The 14,094-nt window shown below is 32.0% G+C and overlaps 1 protein-coding gene across 3 annotated transcripts in view; it reads right to left on the bottom strand.

Moving 5' to 3' along the window:
* Positions 1-14,094, bottom strand: part of Hr4 (nuclear hormone receptor 4) — a 170,821-nt gene that overhangs the window by 89,023 nt on the left and 67,704 nt on the right. The window lies entirely within an intron of this gene.

Raw genomic sequence — 14,094 nt, 5'->3', positions numbered from 1 at the left:
AGGATGTGTGAGGGATAAAGCGGTGATGTAAGGGAGGGGAAGGTAAACGGACAGATTTGCTAGATAAAAGGTGGGGCGTCCGTGACGAAGAAACACGAAGACAGAAGGTCCGGATGCATGAGGTTATATCTCTCCGTAGGTCATTTCCTCGTGGATAACCCAGTTAAAGCGATTAATGCGATTATTCTTCTTCTTTTTTTTCTTCCTCCTCTTCTTGATACCACTTTTCTACCGATTTTCACGTTATTAGCTCAAAAGACAGTGGTTTCGCAAAAGGAAGAGGGAGGAAAAAGACACAGTGAAACAGGTACCATGACTTACAGTGGGTGTCGGTAAAAGCACCTATTTCTGTATCTAGGTATCCGAGACCACGCGATCTGAGAGCTCTTGTGATTATTGTCGAGCTACAGAATTTTGCATATAAAATGTAATGATCAATTTATCAGATTAATCTTTTTTTTAATATAATAGTTATTATAGTTATAGTATATTATAATAATTATTATATTAGTTTTTTTAATAAACAAAAGAAACAAGAGTAAATTTTTAAATTAAGGGTATTAATTACAGCATTGTTTAATTAAAGCATGTACAATAGCAATAATCTCAACATATAGCTGTTTTTCTTTATAATAACTTGAGAAGATTGATCAAATCGCGCAACGATCTGGAACTATTTCTATATGTCTCCACAACAAAAACAAGCAGCAACCGCCAAGAGAATGAGAATACAAATCTATAAGACAGCACGGGGCGGAGAAGGAGGAGGGCTGGCAATCCACCGATGAGATTACATCGTGCGCGTGTGTAGATCCACATACATACGTACATACATACATATTGCATATACCTTACCTTACCCAAACGCACACGCGCGCTCTCGGCGGGCTCGGCAACGCGAATGCGCATTAGCCCGTTCCCCATATTTGTCCAGGGTTACCTGCGGTCGTTGTGTCCGAAAACTTTGGCAATAAACTTACGCGGGGGCCTCGAGAGCGAGCGCGCGGCGACCTGGCCCCGGCCCGTCGCGCCGATGGCAACGCGCCGCCGCCAGGATAGTTTCACTAGTTGCATAACTCTAATAGGCTGGCCACTGCCGGCTGCTACCACTGCCGTCCGCCGCGAGAGAGGAATCCGCGAACCTATCACGTAACCGTTCAACCGCAGCTTATCTCGGGAAGAATTTTTTTTTTTTTTATTCAATTATTGATCAATTTCCGGAATTATTCCGTCATGAATACTTTATTTCGACAATTCAAAGTATCTACTCCTTGGAAAAACTTAGAATTCTTTATGAGGATTTTTTTGTACTTGGAGAATTCAGAGATTTCTCGTGGAATTTTATCGGGACCCATGGAATTAAAAAAAAAATCATTTTTATAATATTTTTGATAATATTGTAAGCATCAATCAATTACAATGAAAAGAATATGTATATTTTTAAAAAGAAACTGTATATTTTCTTATTGTAATTTTTAGTGATAAGAAAATTACAATTTTATGCAAATGAAAAATATTTATCTTGAAAATTATTCAGTTTTTTCAGTACATTTGCAAATTTAGCATTTGAAACTTAAATATTTCTATGTTTCTTTGTAAAAAGTGAAAAGCATTAGAAAATGCATAATACAATAAAAAAACTTATTTTAAAAAGTTGCACCAAAAATTATTCTCTCTTTCTCTCTCTTTATATGAAATTTTGAATAAAAATATATGAAAGATCAAAGAATTTTTTACAAAATTTAAGTAGACACCATGTAATCGAATGACGATTTCAATGCATCATAAAAAAACAAGAGAAAATTAAATCCAACTTATTGTCAATTAATTTAACAAGATGCCTAATCGTAATATTTCTTTATTGTAAAAAGCTATGTCATATTTTTTTATTTCTGTCTCACTCAGAATACTTGATTTGAATGGATTCTATTATCGCATTTCCGTATTCCGTTCGTCATTACCTCAAATTGATACATTACAATCAATCTTTTTTTTTATCTGCCTTCTGTTCCATCTTTATTATAAAACAAGATGGAATACCACTGTAGTCTTAGCTCGAGAAGGTAAGTCGGGTGATCGACCGAAGTTTCTCGATGCGCATCTATGATTGATAGGTAGCTGATAGTTTCACCAATTACATAATCAATTTCGTGTCAGCTGCCATCGTACGAGCCGATAGTTTTGCAATGCAACAACAAAGTGGCTGGTACGATCGGAATTTAAGTCACCAAATAGCAACAGCGATTGGGTTTCTCGAGAAAATCATTTCACCCTTTAATTTATCCTTTAATTGTTTTCTTGAATTGAATGATAGATGTTAATTAAATGAGAGAAAATTTATATATAATGCACATATTAAAAAAATTTAACAATCTATAAGATTCTCTCTTTTTTTTTTAATAATTTTTATTGACAAATAATATGAGCAAATTGACAAATAATATGGGCTACTATTTTTATCAATTAGCAAATTATTATTTACACATTTTATATTTACACATTTTAATATGTATATGTAAAAAAGTTTTACTAATACATGTATAGTTTATATATAGAATATTTGTAATCCAAGTAGAGAAATAAATTGATCCATCTAGTTTATTACCTTTTAAAATTGTGGTTGAAATATTCTATATGTCAAATATCATAGATTTTCAATATCTATTAACTTTAGTTATTAATAACTGTATTCTTATCTCACTTTATATGAAAACGCTCGCACATTCGCATTCTCCTATATGTCGTATTAACTGACTGATAGGCTTGCGCAAATGTCATCGAAAAGTTCATGATACAAAGTCACGTTACGAAAATGGCGCGACGCGACACGGCGCGGATCGCGTTGTATACGTTGTTGATGGTTGTGCGCGAGAGCGAGAGTGCACGAGCGAACGTATCGGTGAATGTTAATGCCAATTCGAACACGCCGGTAATAATAATATACAGACGAGCGCGATCGCGACGCAATCTCCCGACGCGCCGCCACAACGGCCTTTTCTCGACACTGACGCCCACTCTCATTTGCATCTGTCGCACGCCCGTGGCCGCGAGGCTCGCTAATTAGTAATTACGGTGACCCTTGACCGATGATTCTTAACTTGGAATAACTGTGTGACTTGAAATTTACCTTAAAATTCCAAACTCACATTTTTGCGATTAAAGAATTTCTCACGTTGCTGATTGAAAAAGTTAAATTGCGCTCGATCTTAAAGACTTAATAGAAATATATTTGATAATCGAATTTAAATTTAAGCGTAAAGAAATAAATTTGTCAAATTTTCATAAAATCTCTATTGTTTTAACTTAGTTTAGAGAATTTCATACCAAAAACAAATATATTTGCTGAATACTTATTGTTAGATAAAGCGATTTATTTTTTAATAGTGCGATTGATTCAATCGGAATAACATCGTAGGTTTTGTTGTCCGACAAAGTCACCATTATTCCGATTGGATTATTTGAATGGCTCTTCATATCAGACACAGTTTATTTTCAGGAATTGTCAATTACTAAATTTTTTTTGCACACAGTTGATTTGTGGAATGTTGCAAATTTATTCACAGTGGATTCTTCAATGTTTGCAAAAGCTTGCATTTCGTTTAGCATAGCTGATTTAATAAAGTTTATTATTATTTGTTGCAATAAAAGAGATGTTTCTTTTATATAAATAATATCATTTTTAATTTAAAAAATGGTAAATGATTATAAAATCACAAATTTACCATAACTAAAATGTGATATTTACGATAGGAGTGTGAGATTCGCAAATGAAATAAACACTTTTTTTTATAATCTATACAATCCTTGCGTATAGTTAATTTTACATAACGTATCACAGTGAATATTTTTACATAACTCAGTTAACCTGTAGGACCTGTCGTTATCAAGTTATTCAGTCAGTTTCAATCACCAATGTGGTTACATCTGTTTAATTTAATATTCATTTTTGTGTTTCACTCGTGGAAACTTGTATGATGCAGCAGTTATTATTCAGTTTAATTTAGCAGCATATATCGTAGTAAATTTATTAAATATTTTCCAATTCAATCAGATATTAAATTCTATGTCTCTTTTTATTAATTTGAAACAGGATTTTTATTAACTATAAATAGAATTTCAACAAGGACGTTTAGAACAATTCAGCAGCAAAATTGTCATTAGTTTTTTTCGCGATATTTAAACTACAAACTACTTCTACGACATCTTTAGGACAGAAAACATTTTATAAAAATAATTTTTTATTTCTCTTTTCCATTTTTTAATCTGTCATTATATTTAAACATTACGTACTATTTTTTTATTTTAGAAATATATACAAGTTTTTCTCTCTTAAAATTTTTCAAGTGAAGCTCATAAACTGTTGGTCATTGCTCACAGTGATTTTATTATTTATAGAAATTACATACACAAATGCACAAAATATATAATAATAGTATTTCATATCCTAAAAGCACTATAATAAACACATAATTAGAGTTCTGTCAAAGTGTCCAATAATATTTAGATCTGCTAGAGGACACTGTAGACAGTTTTTGAATTAAAGAATAAAATCATATTTAACACTTTGAATGTGTATGAAAATAAAAAATATATAATATGTAATGATTTATAAAATGTGTTGTTATTAAAAATCAATATTTTATATTTTTATTATATATTGAGAAAAAATATGCATTAAATTGTGATATATTTTGAAATGTATTATTTTATTACATTATATGTTGAAATATAATAAACTTATTATATATTACTGTGTAAAGATAAAAAGAAAAATAAAAAGAAAAATAATTAATTATAAAAACAATCTTATAGTTTTCCTTTAATGAACCACAAATATAAATTCGTTTCAAAATTCGCATATTATGTACATTTTACTTGTCGTTAAAATATATGATACTAATGTTTTTATTTTAGAGTATACAACTAAGCATGAATATTTTTATTTTAGAGTATACAAATAAGCATGAATTCTCATTAAAAACTTACAATGTCTTACTTTAAGAATTACATTTTAGGAATATAAAATCTTTTCTTATATATAAATGCATATAAATTGTAAACATCATGATAGTAATGCAGTGTATTTCACTGTACCCGTATCATGGCAAACGGATACCTTTTACCGTACACATATGTTATGTATCTACATAAATTCATCTCGAACAAGGTCGAAACTAGATATCGACAATGCATATTTCTTGATTTATCGTAATCGCAATGTGGTGGGAGATTATATCCGTTTCAATTAAATAACGTGGAAATTCTTCATAAATATGAAAAAATATAGATGTAAACGAATAAAAAAAATAAGTTTTCTTTTAATCGCAGCATATTTCCGTTTTACAAAAAAAATGTAATTGAATTACTTAATCTTTATAAGAATTTTGTTCGTTCTTAATGTAGCTTTGTTAAATGTAACGTGTGATTATATTTATACACATACATTACGAGTGTGTATGTGGACACAAATATTTTAACATAATTTTTATAAATACGAACAGCATTTCGCAATTTTTAAATAATTGTTTATATTAGGAAAATATTAAAAACTGTAAGAAACTATGTTAATAATCTATCTTTCTCTCTTTTCCTCTTTTCTTTATATTTTTATATTAATAGTATATATAATATTATAATAAAAAAATATATTTTTACTATGTTTGTGCTATTACATAATACCTATAAATGCACATAATGCATATGACCGAACCCATTCACTGGTGCTGTCATACTTTGTCTGACTTGCATCATCAAGATGTCGCAATCATTTATGCATTTCTTATATTTTGTACCGCGGGAGCGGAATAAACATGAGATGTGTACTTCGTATGATGTCTTGATCTCGTTTTACCTTGCAGCACTTGGTGCAACACGACGACATTCCAAGAACGATTGATACGATACTGATATAAAAAAATTATAATCGATTTACATTCGCACATGCAGTGACAATACAAGTCTGGCATAATTTATATTCGAAAATTATTATGGAAGAAAAACAAATGAGGACTTATTGTTAAAAAATCTACGTACAGTTCGTATATAAGTAAATATATATACATAACTTGAGCTTGTAGCAAGGATATTTTATATACAATATCTTAGATTTAATAAATGTTTATGATTAATTTGAAACCAATTTTCGAGAAAAGAAATATTATATTTTAATGTGGGAAAACACAATTAATAGTATCGTAAATTTTCCATTTTCAATATTCTATATCCTATTTAATTTTTTAAAATTATATATATTCTTGAATATTAAATCAACATGAAATTAAAAAAAAGATAAGGTTTTTATTACCCAACATATTGTATCTCTTTTATTACTATTTGCTATTTATTATATTGTTGCGGTTATTTGTGGAATGTTTTTAAATTTAATTTACGGAAGAACCTTTTAATATTATAATTACTTACAAGTTGTAAAAAAATTCTTCTTCGGTACTTTCATCAAAAAACCAATTCTGAAGTGTTCCTAAAGAAATCTGTATAATACAATACACATCTGTATAATACAATATATATCTCATAATACATAAAAAAATATGTATAATATATACATAAATATATATAAGAAAATAATTTATAAAGTTACTTATTATAAACAGACAGATTTTTCACGCTTTATGCGGACTTTTCTTTGATCTTTCTTTCGATATCGGAACGATGCTCGACGGTACGTATGACAACTCTTTCTCATACGCGCTGCCGCGTACACGCGTTTTTTTGCAACAGGCGTGCGCACGGCCGTGCGTTCCGCTTGCCAGCGTTAAGAGAGCGAACGATTCACCTCCCGTGGCCTAAATAAACAACCGAGAATACATCGACCCGAACGCAAGCCTAGCCGCCACTTCGGTCGGAACCCCGTCATCGACTGCGCGCGTTAACACGACGACGGACGCGCTGACAGATTCGATGCTGCCGCATCGTCGCGTCTGATGCACCAACACCGACGGTAATCGACAGCCGGAAGAATCCGACACGATGAGAGCCGTACAAATTATGTTTCCGTCAAGGATTCAATTCGGTATAATTTCGATGAATTCTCTGAGATTAGTATCATAGATACAAAAATGCTGATTGAACGCAATAGTTGACATGAGATATATCTTTTTGCGAAAAATTATTGATTATACCGACTTTAATTCTAGTTTAATTTTTTGAATTATTTTTTATAGCGTTGTAATATTAAATTAAAGACTATTTTTCGGAAATAAATAATTATTTCAAAATGTCTTCTGTACGTGATTTAAATTGACGTCATTGTACTATTTTCTATTCGCGTAGAACAGCTATAAGTATAATGTTATCTATACATGAAGTAGGAGAGATAATAGCGCTTGGGAAACTTTGATATGAATATGTATACAAGCACAATATTAGGTTTCACTGATATTTTTGATATTAATTATTAATGTATACAAGTACCTATTACATTTAAATTAACGAAAGTTTGTTAAAAAGACTAGAACTTTCACACTAAATTTTATCGCTAAAATTATTTAGACATCTGAATATTTTAATTTAATATTTATATAAATAATAATTAAAAAATTCAAATTATTTATATATAATGTAATACACTGAGAATTTGTAATTTTTACAGAATGATACAACTATAAAAAAAATGAATGCAAAAGATAATATCGCAATAAATTAATATCTCAATATTCAAAGCTGCAGATGCATATTTTTATTTCTCTATTGTTGATATTGTATTTAAAATATGTCTAACACATATAAGGACTAACATTTACTTTATTCACATAATTAATTAAAATTTAACAATGGTATTATTAACTCGCTGAAACGTGAATAGAATATCGTTTTTCCCTTCAATGCGTAGTTTGTTGCGTAAGCCGCTCGGACATAGAAAGCGCCGCTGGCATTAAACTTCGTTATCGCGTTCGCGCGTCTATTTTTCCGCCTACTTTTGCGAGGTATCGGCGAATTTTTGCTTGGCCTACTTCGTCTTATCGCGTACTACTGTAGGAGGACTATGTCGGACTCGGTCGGATAATTTGTGTCCCTCTCCCTTACTCGACCGCCGCCGTCACCGCCTCGTCGTCTACGCCTTGTCATTGAAAGTGTTCAAGATCTAGTGCAGAACGCAGCTGCATATTATGCTGCTGCTGCACACGCCACGCAAAACGTCTCCCACGAGATTATTATTGAGTACCACGCTCGCACGATGGCTCCATTGCCCTTTGCGCCTTCAGTCAAGGATTGCGATTGAAAATTTTTACAGTCGGATTTTTTTATAGTCAGATAAGGCAAATACTTTCGCAATATGCATGTTGTAACATGCGAATTTGTCGAGAACGCAATAATGTTGTATTTAAAATTTTATCTTATGAATGCAATTGTATCTATTGTACTATACTATTTTTCTCAACGTTCACATTGCATGTACGTGTATCTAAATCGAAATACAAATATATGTAGAGAATTATTATCGATATTTTTCGGTTAAAAGCGAATAGAATTATGTTACCGCTTCGCTTGAAATTGTCGTAGAATATTCGGCCTGAATGTCGTAATGGATAATCCAACGGACCGAATTATATTTCTCGCAATGTAGAGTAGGCGGGTGATAAAATCTCGGGCTTCGCCCTAGAAACCTTAGAGTCGATTGTTACGTAATGATGTCTTTACATGCACGATTTTTTTCAAAGTTATACGAAAAATTAAAAAGTCGTTATGTGTCACGAAATGAAGATGAAGTTGTTGATACTTATCATTTTCGTCGTTGTTGACAATCAAGAAAATTATTCTTGCTATTTAGATATGAAATAAATGTCAACATGAAGTTAAATGTCTAAGGCTTTATAAAACCAAATATCTAAAGTACTTTTTCCACGATATAAAATAAGTACGTTTAGGGAATGATTTGTTGAACAAATTACTTAACAATTTTTTATCATTTATATGAAGAGGAAATGATCATTTTCAGTGTATTATTATGCAAAATTGGAAATATATTATACTTTGAATTCATATAAGTATATATCTAAAAAACACATAGTTCAAGAAATTTACATCTCTATACGTTTTTATTCAGAATTGATTTACAAATAATAGTCATCAAATACTTTTTATTATTTTTTTATTATTAATATTTTTATTATATTTTATTCCAAATTATTACAAGATATAAAGTAATTATTTATAAATAGGAAAAAAGTTATTTTTAATAAAAATAGAAATATCACAGATATATACTCCAATTGCGAGACATACCTATTTCAAACACGCAGAAAAGAGTTTCTTCTAACTAAAAAAAAAAAAAAAAAAAATTCTGCATTATAAAACTTCATCATTATTCAAATAATGTTGCGTTAATTTATGGCGTTTGTTTCTGATCCTGTTTATGTTTTTATTGGCGAATGTGCATCGCCTGGAATTTCCGACTTGGAGTGCGACTTATTCCTTGAAATTACGTAACGTTTAACGTAAAGAAAAGCGCAACTTGACTGTGACCTACAGCGAGTGGCAAGTACGCGCGGAATCCTTGTCTGCCTTCTTTAAGTCGCCGAGAAACGGCGCCGACCTCAGTGCCAGGGGTATGGCATGCATATACATCGAGGCTATCCCCGACAACGACTTCTGGAACGAGACTCCTATTCGCTATAGGTGAACGTTTTTTCTTCTATCGCGGGAGCGTGCGCGCGCGAGCGTATACGATTCAAGGATTCCAAACGCCGTCTGACCCAGATCTTCGTTAAACTTCGACCGTGCAGTTGCAGCCGCGTAAACAGGTCGGCTCTAGCACGATGATTTGTCGTTTTACTCCGAGTAAAGTGAGAACGAAAAATATATCATATATATATAATCATATAAATGCAACGACACGAAAACTGGTACACCTTGATCATCGTCTCTCGAGATTTAATTCTTCCATAATCCGTTTATAAATATATTGTGGCAAATTCTTTTCTTAGAAAATACCTTACTCGTTTTATTTCTAAATCAAAACTAAATTTAAATTTTCAACGTAAGTTTCTGCGCGGTAATCATATTTTTCTCTTCTGGCTACAATTATATAATAATACATATTGTATATATTATTTAAAAATATTATTTATATGCAAAACAATTATTTTATATTTGGATAATATATATATTTACTTTTCATGTATATTTTTTAATGGTAAAAATTTGGAATACAATTGGCGTCAAATTAGTTAAAGTTTGTTTTCTATTTTATAACTTTTTATACCCTATATCGTGATCATACGTAATAAACAGTGTTGTATTCATATACGAGTTTTAAATTGAAATTGCACCGCGTTTGTCGTGCAGGATATTTCGCAAACGAGATGTCTACATACCAACGGGAGACTTTATTCTTCGAGTAACTTGCGCGAGGACTTTGCGCGCGCGCATAGCACAAGTTCCTTGTCCGTCATACGCTGTAAATCAGCGGCAACAAGGTTGTCATTTTTTTCTACTTTTCTACGAGTCCACCTTGCGCACGAACAATGACTCCTTGCCTTGTGCGCAATTGTGAATCATCGCGTAATATCCTCCGACCTTACTCGATAGGAGGAAAACGAAACATCTTGCAGTCAATAATTAAGGGCTTCACAGATTTTTAGATTCTTTTACGATTGTATATTGTGATTGTATATTTATTTATATCTTTTTCATGTTATCAAAATATATAAAAAAATATTTTAATATATTTTTATAATATATAATATATTATAATATATAATAATTATATTATAATATAATATACATTTAATATTTCAGATATATATATTTTATATATTCTAATATTTGTGAATAAATAATTAAGTAAATATGTGTGTTGTTTGAATATTTATTTTAATATATATATATATTTTACAAATACATAAAATATTAAAAAAATATGCGTTACTATACAGAGAAGTTTATAAATATAATGCACTTTGCACATAATAATAAATCCTGCATACTTTATATATATATATATATATATATATATATATGTATAAACCCTTGTAAACACAAGATACCATAGTTATGCGAAATTATATTTTAAATAACAATTTTAGAGAAACAGGCTCATCAAACGCGAATGAAACTCGGCCGTTAATAACTAGACGTAATGCAATGCAATCTCTCATGTATATTTAATAGTCGTTCCTTGAACAATGTGGCAAATACTCATTGTCGATACGTTTACGACTACATTAACAATCACGATATCGCGCAATTGACAGTTAATACGATCTCACGTTGCGCAATGTCAATTATATAAACTCGCACGTGGATGAGAGTAAAAAATTTCTGCCGTGAGGTGTCGTGAAACAGGACTTTATTCTCTATCAATCGACAGTCTTGGTCATCCACATCGTCGCTTTCCACCACGGGCTCGCATGAAGAAGCTCTCTCCGTCAATCGAATCGCAAATAGAGCATGCACATCGTGCACGAGAGAGAGGACCCTTTGGCACGCGTTGGCCAAGAATCCCTTCGTGTGAACTCGCTGAAAGCTCCGAGCTTTGCACTCGTTATGTCGTTATATTCCATAGACGATATATCGGTTTTTATACATTTAATAATAGAAACTCAGAATATATAATCAATCTTAAAATAGTTAAAAGATTTTCTTTTTTTATAAGTAATTTTTTGTGATTGATACTCTTGTATAAATCTCAAAGATGATAAGGCATTTTGCTAATATTATCTTTTTTATTTGAAACATTATGTGTACCAGGAAATGTTGTAGCAGAATAATATACTTACATTAAAAGCAAAAATAAATTCTCTTGATTATCCAAGACTTTATTTACCGTTTATTGTTTTAGTCTTGGTCAATTTTACGATCGTATATTAATATCCATAACGAAGAAATATAAAAATCTTAAAATATTTCTACAAAATAAAAAAAGAAAGAAAATATTTAACCTCGTAACGTTTGTAAGCTTATAATATTATTTAATGCCTTATATTAATAATTTAATAGATATTATCTTATTTTTAGATTTTACTGGATTCAATCTGGATATTCGCACGACTACGAGGTCAGCATTCGCCAACGACCCTTTCGTTTTACCCTTAGGAGGAATTTAACTATCGTGGAGTCCGGACAACCTATTTCATCTCTAGTGAGTATCTCTATCGCTTCGAGAGATCATATGCGTGTACACGCGTGTGTGTAATACACCCGCAACGTCTGTCTTTCTCCTTCTCATGTCAGAGTCATGTACGCGTACACACACACACACACACACACACACACACACACACACACACACACACACACACACACACACACACACACACACATATATATATATATATATATACACGTAATGCACGCACGTATAGTATAGTCGAGCACCAAGCGGCGCAAGGAGAGATCGGAACTACCGACTGGAGGTGGAAGGGAGTAGGGGAGAGAAAGAGGAGGAGGAAGAGAAGGAGGGTTAGGTAGTGTAGTATCGGTCATTACCTCCGCCGCGTAACTGGGTCAGTCGTCACATAGCGCCTCTCTCGGTTCGCTCACACCGACTGCACGATTTGCAGTGTTCTCTTTCTCTCTCTCTCTCTCTCTCTCTCACACTCTCTTTCCTCATCTTCCCTCCCTTCCTCACTCGTCGCCCACCTTCACCGCACGCGACCCTCTCGCTCTTGCATATGCCACCCGCGCAACGCACGTTCCTTCACGCGCGTTTTCCTGCCTGCCTCCTTCCCTTCCGCCGCCGTCTCCCTCCTTTCCCCCTTGGCCTTCTGGCAGCCCCTCATCGGTCGAAACCTTCCGTGCGATTCTCGAAGCGGCCCCAGGGAGGTCAGACCTTGGATCCGAGGGAAGCACTGACTGTGCGGAAAATATCCATCTTCCCTCGCAGCATCCGCGCGCAACTCGTGTTTTTTGCGAGAGATGCAATTTTGAGATTATACTCGTTTTTTGCGAGAAAAGGAAAGAAAACTCTTGAAGGGCTTTCGAGTCCAGGGGACGATTATCGTGATTGTGATAACGCGGAAAGAATTATGAGTTAATCTCTGCGTCGAGATTATATTATTATTGCACGGGATTGGTCAGCTGACAATAACGTGACGTTTGTATTATACAAAGGATTTAAAAGAGTCCCGACAAATCCTTTGTATTATGCGAATGCCGTTTTATTAATATAATAATAAATATAAAAATATGTATTATTTTATATTAATAATTTACGATTATTATCGAGAGAATTAATCGTATAAAGCAAGTTGTCATGCTTTTTAGGCAACACAAAAACTTTTTTTTTTAGATGCATCTTTTATTGTAGTTTTATAGTTTTAATGTTAATTATATCTGTAATAATTTAGAAGATTGATTAGCCTATTTTAATATGTCGTATCGTGTTATATTATGCAGCAAATTAATTTTAGTTTAGCTACTATATTTATATTTTTATTTATCAGCGATAAGAGAAAGAGAGGTATTTCATAATCTTTCTTCAGAATAAATTATTTAGAATTCTGTCAGATTTTATTAAAAATTATGATCACCCAGCTGACGTTAGCATTTTTATGAAAAACGCGCAGGTGTTATACTGGTAAATTTACTGTCCTATAATAGAAGAAATACGGAGTCATTGGTGAGTTTATTTTATCATATACTAAGTCTTTCATCATATACATTTTGCGCATGTTTTTACCTCACAAGTCTGACATACAAGAACTATTTTTGCTCGACTACATTCATAATGAGGGGTTAAAGAATCAACCTTTTACGGTAGACCTTTTTGGATAAGTAAATAAAAAATATTTAAAAAGTCTCGTTTTTACATTAATTTGTTGACAAACTTTTATTCGTGTATATTGGTAAAAAAAATGCAATTATTTTATACGTACAAAATATAAAAGTTATATACTTTTTATTGTGCTTATTTGCTATTTATTATAGTTTATTTGATATTTATTATTGCTTATTATTTTTAATAGTAATAATATTTAATAGTATTTTTAATAATAACAAATATTTAAAAGATCTTTTTAAAAGATTATTTAATGCAACGAATTATTCTCTCATCCGTAAGCAGAGAAATTGAGGTCTATCGTTCTAACTTTGAAATTTGTAAATACTTTTGTAGTGATTCCACTTATGCTATTA

This window comes from Anoplolepis gracilipes, chromosome 3 (assembly GCF_047496725.1).
Source record: "Anoplolepis gracilipes chromosome 3, ASM4749672v1, whole genome shotgun sequence".
Classification (NCBI taxonomy): Eukaryota; Metazoa; Arthropoda; class Insecta; order Hymenoptera; family Formicidae; genus Anoplolepis; species Anoplolepis gracilipes.
Note: the sequence above shows the minus strand (reverse complement) of the source record. Positions and strands in the feature narration are given on the sequence as shown.